This window comes from Mobula birostris, chromosome 29 (genome assembly GCF_030028105.1).
Source record: "Mobula birostris isolate sMobBir1 chromosome 29, sMobBir1.hap1, whole genome shotgun sequence".
In the NCBI taxonomy this organism is placed as follows: domain Eukaryota; kingdom Metazoa; phylum Chordata; class Chondrichthyes; order Myliobatiformes; family Myliobatidae; genus Mobula; species Mobula birostris.
In genome coordinates this window covers 12,274,985-12,284,271 of record NC_092398.1, presented here as the reverse complement: position 1 = coordinate 12,284,271, position 9,287 = coordinate 12,274,985, and positions in this window count along the sequence as shown.

Here is a 9,287-nt window from a genome sequence, read left to right as displayed (position 1 = left end):
ATGTTGATAGTAGGGGATTCAGTGATGGTGATGCCACTGAATGTCAAAGGATGATGGTTAGAGCTTCTGTTGTCGGAGACGGTCATTGCCTGGCACTTGTGTGGCTCAAATATTACTTGTCGCTCGTCAGCCCAAGCCTGGATATTGTCCAGGTCCTGCTGCATTTGGGTATGAACTGCTTCACCATCTGATGAGTCATGAATGGTGCAGAACATTGTGCAGTCATCTGTGAACATCCCATTTCTGACCTTATGACAGACTGAAGGTCATTATTGAAGCAACTGAAGATGGTCGGTCCTAGGACACTTCCCTGAGGAACTCCTGCAGTGATGTCCTGAGGCTGAGCTGATTGATCTCCAACCACCCCAATCATCTTCCCTTGTGTCAGGTATGATTCCAACCAGTGGAGGGTTTTCCTTTTGACTCCATTTTAGCTAGGGCACCTGACCATGAAACCATGCCGATTGTCGTGAAAACCAATGTGGTTCACTATTGTCCTTTAGGGGAGGACTCCTGCCGTCCTTACCTGATCTGGCTATATGTGGCTCCAGATCCACAGCAACGTGGTTGACTCTTAGATGCCCTCTGAAATGGCCTAGCAAGCCATTCAGTTGTATACAACCGCTTAAAGAAGAGAATTCAGCACAGTGATTGTTGAGCCAGTGAACGTCGACTGAGGGGAAAGTCCTACGTGTGCTGCCAGAAGTCAAAACCAATAATGCGAGCATCACTATAAAATGACTATTCTTAGTAAAAACAAATTCTACAATCAATGACAAAATTAGTAGCTTAGTTTGCACTGTTATAATGTGGCATATTTAATATCCATTGCTATTCTTCGTATTTTTATTAGCCATGTTTGAGTAAGATCATGATCTGTACTGAATAAATAAGTTCGAAGGACCTGGAGGAATCATTTGTATTTTAAGACAATAACCACTTTAAGCAGTTTCGCGTTTTTATTTAAATATCTTAAATTTTTTTTAAAAGAAGATTCAAAAACCCCCTTGAACTCATTGAGTATGTACTTCTGCAGTGTGCAGATAAGGCGAAATGCTAAAAACCATTTCCTCCCTTTTTTTTCCCCAAAATGTTGGCAGCTGTTCAAGCCCCAAAGTTGTGTTCATTTATGTGGCTCTGGCAACAGTATAATAGCAGTTTTTCACTTGATATTTTTAAAGAAACACTTAAATAGGATCCTTAAAGATGGCAGATAATATTTCAAGAAACACAATACTTTGCTTTTACTTGTATGGATTTTGAATGCATGATTGATAAAATAATCTTATCCTTTTTGAATGTGTCGTTACATCACTGATCTTTTATTTGTTTTATATGTTTTATTAATACAACATATTCCTTTATATTGGCTATTATATTTTATGTTCTTTTCTCTGTATGTACTTTGCTGAATTTAATGCCTTTCTGGGCAGTGAATCAGCAGTAACAGATAGACTCCCAGTACAATGACTCAGCTGGTTTGAATATTTGGCGAGCAATACAGATTATTCCACTTATTTTATAAAGCAGAGCAGCCAATGGTTTAAGGTTGTGAATCAATTTAAGAATTTTAGATATATTTGTTTAAAATAAAATAGTTTGCCCTTAATATTAAGTTTTCCCATGTTTATGATGATACAGTGCCTATTTCTTTAGAATTTCATTTTTGATGCCCAAGTGTGTATTTGTAATATGGGTTTCAATACTAAGTAAGTCAAGCAGTGCAGTTTCCATTTATAGTACCAAAGCTCAAAGCTCGAGGTAATTTTTATTATCAAAGTAAATATATATCACCACATACAACCCGGAGATTCATTTTCCTGTGGGCATACTCAGCAAATCTATAGAATAGTAACTACAACAGGGTCAATGAAAGATCAACCAGAGTGCAGAAGACAACACACTGTGCAAATGCAAATATAAATAAATAGCAAAGATTTTCAAGAACAAGAAGCGACAAGATAAAGAGTCCTTAAAGTGAGATCATTGGTATGACAGTGTGTGAAGTTAGTGTTCATGCAACATTGATTTAACACCTGTCCATAAGACCACGCATCATAGGAGCAGAATTAGGCTATTCTGCCCATCGATTCCACTCCACCATTCAATCATGGCTGGTTTGTTATCCCTCTCAACTCCATTCTCTTGCCTTCTCCCTGGAACCTTTGGCACTCTTACTAATCAAGAACCTATCAACAAAAGAGAGAAAATCTGCAGATGCTGGAAATCCAAGCAACACACACAAAATGCCGGAAGAACTCGGCAGTCCAAGCAACATCTACGGAAAAGAGTACGGTCGATGTTTTGGGCTGAGACCCTTCACCAGGAGTGGAGATAAAAGATGAGGAGTGAGAGTAAGAAGGCGGGGGGGGGGGGAGGGGAGGAAGAAAAACAAGGTGACAGGTGAAACCGGGAGGGGGAAGGGGTGAAATAAAGAGCTGGGAAGTTGGTTAGTGAATGAGATGCAGGGCTGGAGAAGGGGGAATCTGATAGGAGAGGGCAGAAGGCCATGGAAGAAAGTAAAGGAGGAGCACCAGAGGGAGGTGATGGGCAGGTAAGGAGAGAAGGTGAGAGAGGGAAATGGAAATGGGGAATGGTGAAGGGGGGGCAGGGTCATTACTGGAAGTTCAAGAAATCGATGTTCACGCCATCAGGTTGGAGGCTACCCGGAAGGAATATAAGGTGTTGCTCCTCCAACCTGCGTGTGGCCTCATCAATCCTATCAACCCTCTGCTTTAAATATACCCAAATGAGTTAGCCTACACAGCCATCTTTGGCAACGAATATCAGAGATTCACCAGCCTTTGGCTAAAGAAATTCCTCCTCACCTCTGCTCCGAACAGACATCCTTCTTTTCTGAGGCTGTGCCCCCTGGTCCTAGACTCCCTCACTACAGGAAACATCCTCTCCACTTCCAATCTATCTAGGTTTTCCAATATTCAAACAGTTTCAATACAATTCCCCCCTCATTCTTCTAAATTCCAGTGAATAAGGCCGGGAGCCATCAAATGTTCCTCGTACATTAATCCTTTCAATGCCGGGATCATTTTCGTGAACCTCCTCGGGATCCTTTCCAATGCCAGCTCATCTTTTCTTTGATAAGGGGCCCAAAACTCCTCGCAATACTTCAACTGCAGTCTGACCAATGCCTTAAAAAGCCTCAGTATGTGAAACTGAGTCATACTGCTCTAGCTAATGCACTGTGTTATGCAAACATACACTCAGTTGACACTTTCTTGTACCTAATAGAGTGGCCACTGAGTGCCTGTTCGTGGTCTTCTGCTGCTGTAGCCCATCCACTTCAAGGTTTGACATGTTGTGAATTCAGGGATGCTCTTCGGTGCACCACTGTTGTAATGTGTGGTTATTTGAGTTACTGTCGCCTTCCTGTCAGCCGGAACCAGTCTGGCCATTCTCCTCTGACCTCTCTCATTAACAAGGCGTTTTCACCCACAGAACTGCCGCTCACTGGATGTTTTATGTTTTTCACACTGCAGGGGTTCCCACACTGGGGCCACAGACCCCCCCCCCTCGGTTAATGGTAAGGATCCAAGGCATAAAAAAGGGTTGGGAACCCCTGCTCTAGAGACTCCATGAAAATCCTAGCAATCAATAGTTCCTGAGATACTCAATCATTCCATAGTCAAAGTCATTTAAGTCAACTTTCTTCACAAACAAGGGAAAATCTGCAGATGCTGGAAAACTTTTTTTTTACCGTGCCGTGGTCTGTTCTTCATCAAATTACGGTATTGCTTTGCACTGTTGTAACTATATGTTATAATTATGTGGTTTTTGTCAGTTTTTTTTAGTCTTGGTTTGTCTTGTGTTTCTGTGATATCATTCTGGAGGAACATTGTATCATTTCTTAATGCATGCATGACTAAATGACAATAAAAGAGGACTGCGTGTCCTCATAATCTAATCTAATCCGAGCAACACACACAAAATGCTGGAGGAACTCAGCAGGCCAGGTAGCATCTATGGAAAAGAGTATTGTCAACATTTTGGGCTCTTTACTTCTCCTGGGTTTCACCAATTACCTACCACCTTGTACTTCTTCCTCCCTTCCCCCCACCTTCTTACTCTGGCTCCTCATCTTTACTTCTCCACTCCCGATGAAGGATCTCAGCCCAAAACATTGACTGTACTCTTTTCCATATATGTTGCCTGGCCTGCTGAGTTCCTCCAGCCTTTTGTGTGTGTTGCTAAGTCATATTTCTTCCCCTTTCTGACGCCTGGGCTGAACAAGAATTGGACCTCTTGACCACGTCTGCATGCTTTTGTGAATTGAGTTCCTGCCACGTGATTGGTGAATTATTAGTGAGCAGATGTACAGGTGTAACTAACAAAGCGGCCACTGAGGGTATAAATGTGATGATCGTCCTTCACACCCCTGGATGAGGGTAACTCTATCACACTTAAAACTCCAGGCATACTCACACTCAAAAGGCAAAGTTGCTACCTGACAAGTATGGCATTAAGACCACAAGATACAGGAGTAGAATCGGGCCATTCAGCCCATCTAGTCTGCTCCGCAATTCCATCATGGATGATCCTGGATCCCACTCAGCCCCAATTCATGTACTACCCCCACCTCCTGTGTGGCTGATCTCAGTTAGTGTTTTCTAAGTAACGTCTGGCAGTCGTTTGCCTAGTCTTTTTCAACAACATGACTTGTTGAAATAATTGCTTTCAGCAACTGGGTGCAGAATAATAGTTCGGCATGGACTACTTGGGCCAGAAGGCCTGTTTCTGGGCTGTAGTGCTCTAAAACTCTGTAACTTTATAACATCTAAAAGTCTTGTAATCTCAGTCACCTGGAAAAGCAAATTCAAGGGAACAGCACAAGCCCGCTGAGTTCCTCCTGCATTTTGTGTGTGTTTTGTACTTCCTTAGCTCACTGCCTAAACAGTCCTTCCAGGTGAGACAGCACTTCACTTGTTGTATCCAATGCGCCTGATGTGGCCTCCTCTACACTGGTGAGACCTGTCGTAAATTGGGAGACTGCTTTGCCGAGAACCTGCGCTCCACCTGCCACAGGCGGAAAGTCCCGGTGGCCAAACATTTCAATTCCGATACCCAATTCCCGTTCCGACATGTCGACCCGTGGCCTCATCTTGTGCCAAGATGAGGCCACCCTCAGGGTGGAGGAGCAACATCTTATATTCTGCCAGGGTAGCCTCCAACTTGATGGCATGAATATCAACTTCTCCTTCTGGTAAAAAAAATTCTTCCCCTCCCTTCTCTCTCTGCTCCCCACTCTGAACTTTTGCCTCTTCTCACCTGCTTATCACTTCTCCATGGGTCCCCTCCTCCATCCCTTTCTCCTATGATCCACTCTCCTCTCCTATCAGATTCCTTCTTCTCTGGCCCTTGACCTTTCCCACCCACCTGGCTTCACCAATCACCTTCCAGCCAGCCTCCTTCCCCTCTCCCCCCCCAACCTTTTTAATCTGGTATTTTACTCCTTCTTTCTCAGTCCTGATGAAGGGTCTCGGCCCGACATGTCAACTGCTTATTCATTTCCAGAGATGCTGCCTGGCCTGCTGAGTTCCTCCAGCATTTTGTTTGTGCTGTTGAGTGGATTACAGCCTCTTGTAACTGATCTGGGTGAGCTGGCTAGCAACAGTAACCTCAGAATCAGGTTTAATATCACCGGCAAATGACGTAAAATTTGTTAACTCTGCGGCAGCAGTACAATGCAATACATGATAATAGAGGGAAAAACTGGATTACAGTAAATACATATGTTAAAGCTATATTAAATAAGTCGTGCAAAAACAGAAATAAAAAACTAGTGAGGTAGTGTTCATGGGTTCAATGTCTATTTAGGAATCGGATGGCAGAGAGGAAGAAGCTGTTCCTGAGTCGTTGAGTGTGCGCCTTCAGGTTCCTGTACCTCCCTCCTGATGGTAGCAATGAGAAGAAGGCACGTCCTGGGTGATGGGGGTCCGCAATGATGGATGCCACCTTTCTGAGGCATTGCTCCTTGAAGATGTCTTGGATACTATGGAGGCTAGTGCCCATGATGGAGCTGATAAAGTTTATAACTCTCTGCAGCTTACTTCGATCCTGTGCAGTAGCCCCCGCACCCCCCCCCCACACCCCCACCATCCCCATTCCAGATTGCCATGTTGAATAGAGCGGAGTGGCGTGCCCAGGGAAATCTGGAGATCCTGCACCCTTTGACCAGATGCAAGGTTTGGAACCTGAGCTGATGTCTACAAGTTTCAGCCAGAGTGAGGCTCGATGCTTCTCAGCAATCTTGGGTATGACTCGTCAGGGGCTAGCTAAGGGGGGGGGGTTCTTGGTTACCTCGAAACAAAAAACTACAGGCTTTTGGACATGGAAATGGGTGGGGTCAGGAAAGGGGTGCTGAAGATTGCGAAGTCAGGGACTGGCATGCTGGAAGGCAGGCAAGATATAAGCATCTCCCCCCTGAGGTCACTGGCAGTATCTTTAATGCCAGTTGTGTAAGATCTTGTTCTGCAAGAGAGCAAGCATAATCTGTTATTTGCATATTGCATGCTTGGTTGGTGATCAGTGCCTGAGGGGATCGAGAGCATTAGACGGAAGAGATGGATTAAATTTGTTGATGCAGTTTGATGGATTTGCTGATGTGTTCACTCACTTTAACTACACTTTTCTACCATTCTATCCCAGTCACATTGGCTTCACTCCTCACCTTGACTTTCTTGGCCTCCTCCTCACAAAATGTCGCTTGGATAGGCTTTTTTTTTTCTCTGCTCCCCGGCACCCCTGACAAGAGCATCCCGAAGCCAGTCTGATAATTGTCAGAAAGCAGACTTCTGCCAAGGTTTCTGATTTTCAGAGGGTGTTGGAGGCCATGGGCAGATTTGCAGAATACATCTCACAATGGGTCCTTTAAGAGAAAGGTGCGTGGAGCTTGGAAAGATAGAGGGCTATGCAGTAGGGAAATTCTAGGCGGTTTCTAGAGTAGGCTACATGGTCGGCACAACTTTTTGGGCCGAAGGGCCTGTGATGTGCTGTAGATTTCTATGTTCTATGCTCTGAAGACATCATCAGTGATGTAACCTGGGTTAATCGGGATTTTCGAGACTTTCAACATCAGACACCCTCACCCAGGCGACCCAGCCGTTGCTGGTGAAGCCCCAACTTGTGCTCAGGTAGCACGTGGTGCAGGTCCCCATGGTCTTCCTCTCTTCATCCAGAGCCACCTTGCGGCTTTGTCTACTGCCTTGGCAACGTTGCCAATAGCTCTCTGCCTCCTTGTACCAGCGATGCCCAATCCACTGAGGGCTCTGCGAAGAGACTGCCCAGTGAAGCCCCGGCGGCCCAGTTCAACAGGCAGGCACTTTGCCTCCCGCACCTGCCTCCGACAGTCACTGGCCAGTTCCTCGTATCTTGCAAGCTTCCTCTCCTGGACCTCCTCCCACGACACTGTCAGCTCCAGCAGGATGATGTATTTTGCTACCTCTGAGACCAGGAGGATGTCTGGTCTGAAGGTGGTCTTGACAATGTGCTGTTGGAACTTTAGTGACGTCTCCAGGTCAGTCGTGAGCTACCAGCCGCGAGCGGGAGCCAAATTCCCTGTGGGTGGCTTTACTCTTGCTTCTGGTTTTAAGGAGTCGTCAGCAACTACCAATCGTGTAATTAACTCCCAACATGAAAACTTCTGTGTCTGTGTCACATATAATATGGGGAGTCTTAAATTTTCAGTACGATTTTCCTTGGACAAGCTATCACGGCTTCCTCACACAAGCACAAGTTTCCCAGCACAATCCCAAGTTCTCACCCTTTTTCCTTGACAATATAATACGTTCTTTCCCATTTAGAAATTAAAATTCAAATAAACATAACAATTTTTACAGAACCAACATTCTGTACATAAGCCACTAGCTTGAACTTGGTCTCTATATAAATCCTAACTATTTCTTGATCACCACCTTGAACTTGGCCTCTATATCAGAATCAGAATCAGAATCTGGTTTAATATCACCGGCATATGTTGTGAAATTGTTAACTTTGTGCCAGTAGAACAATGCAACGTATGAAGTATAGAAATATATATAATATAAAAAAAAACTAGTGGGCACGTGGCCAAGTGGTTAAGGCATTGGGCTAGCGACCTGAAGGTCGTGAGTTCGAGCCCCAGCCGAGGCAACGTGTTGTGTCCTTGAGCAAGGCACTTAATCACACATTGCTCTGCCATGACACTGGTGCCAAGCTGTATGGGTCCTAATGCCCTTCCCTTGGACAACACTGGTGTCGTGGAGAGGGGAGACATGCAGCATGGGCAACTGCTGGTCTTCCATACAACCTTGCTCAGGCCTACGCCCTGGAGAGTGAAGACTTTCCAGGCGCAGATCCATGGTCTCGCAAGACTAACGGATGCCTTTATTATTTATTTTATTAAAAAACTATGAATTACAATAATATAGGTATATCAAATAGTTAAATAAGTAGTGCAAAAACAGAAATATAAAAGTAGTGAGATAGTGTTCATGGGTTCAATGTCCATTTGGAAATCAGATGGCAGAGGGGAAGAAGTTGTTCCTGAATCGTTCAGGCTCCTGTACCTCCTCCCTGATGGTAGCAATGAGAAGAGGGCCTGTCCTGCGTGATGTTGGTCCTTAATGATGGACGCCGCCTTTTTGAGGCACTGCTCCTTGAAGATGTCTTGGATACTACGGAGGCTCGTGCCCATGATGGAGCTGATTAAGTTTACAACTCTCTTCAGCTTATTTCGATCCTGTGAGGTAGCCCTGCTCCCCCACACCAAATGGTGTTGCAGCCAGTTAGAATGCTCTCCATGGTGCATCTGTAGAAAATTTCGAGAGTTTTTGGTGACACACTGAATCTCCTCAAACTCCTAATTAAGTATAGACACTGTCCTGCCCAAGCTATTCCATTATCACCACCTTGAACTCAGTCTCTATATAAACCGCAAGTTACAGCCTCTGTTCCTCGTGCAACAAATGCAATGGAAATTTGATCTACGTGGTAGATGATAGAAATTGCCTGGACATTCTCAGATCCTCTCTTCACTAATGTTCAACTCAATCTTATGCGAACAAAACAAATTGCATTTACTTTTGGATTTTCTCCTCCTTAGGCAGTCCCTCCAAATCGCGATATAAAAGTCACCAGTTCTATGCCAAAAATGAACTGAAATAGAAAATCAAAGCTGCAGATAATTCCTTTTTACTCTTTACTCATTGAACCACTGATAGTGTGAGGCCTCCTCTAATGTAGAAGTCAAGTCACATGTGATGCTTCTATGTCTTGCCAACAATATCCACTGC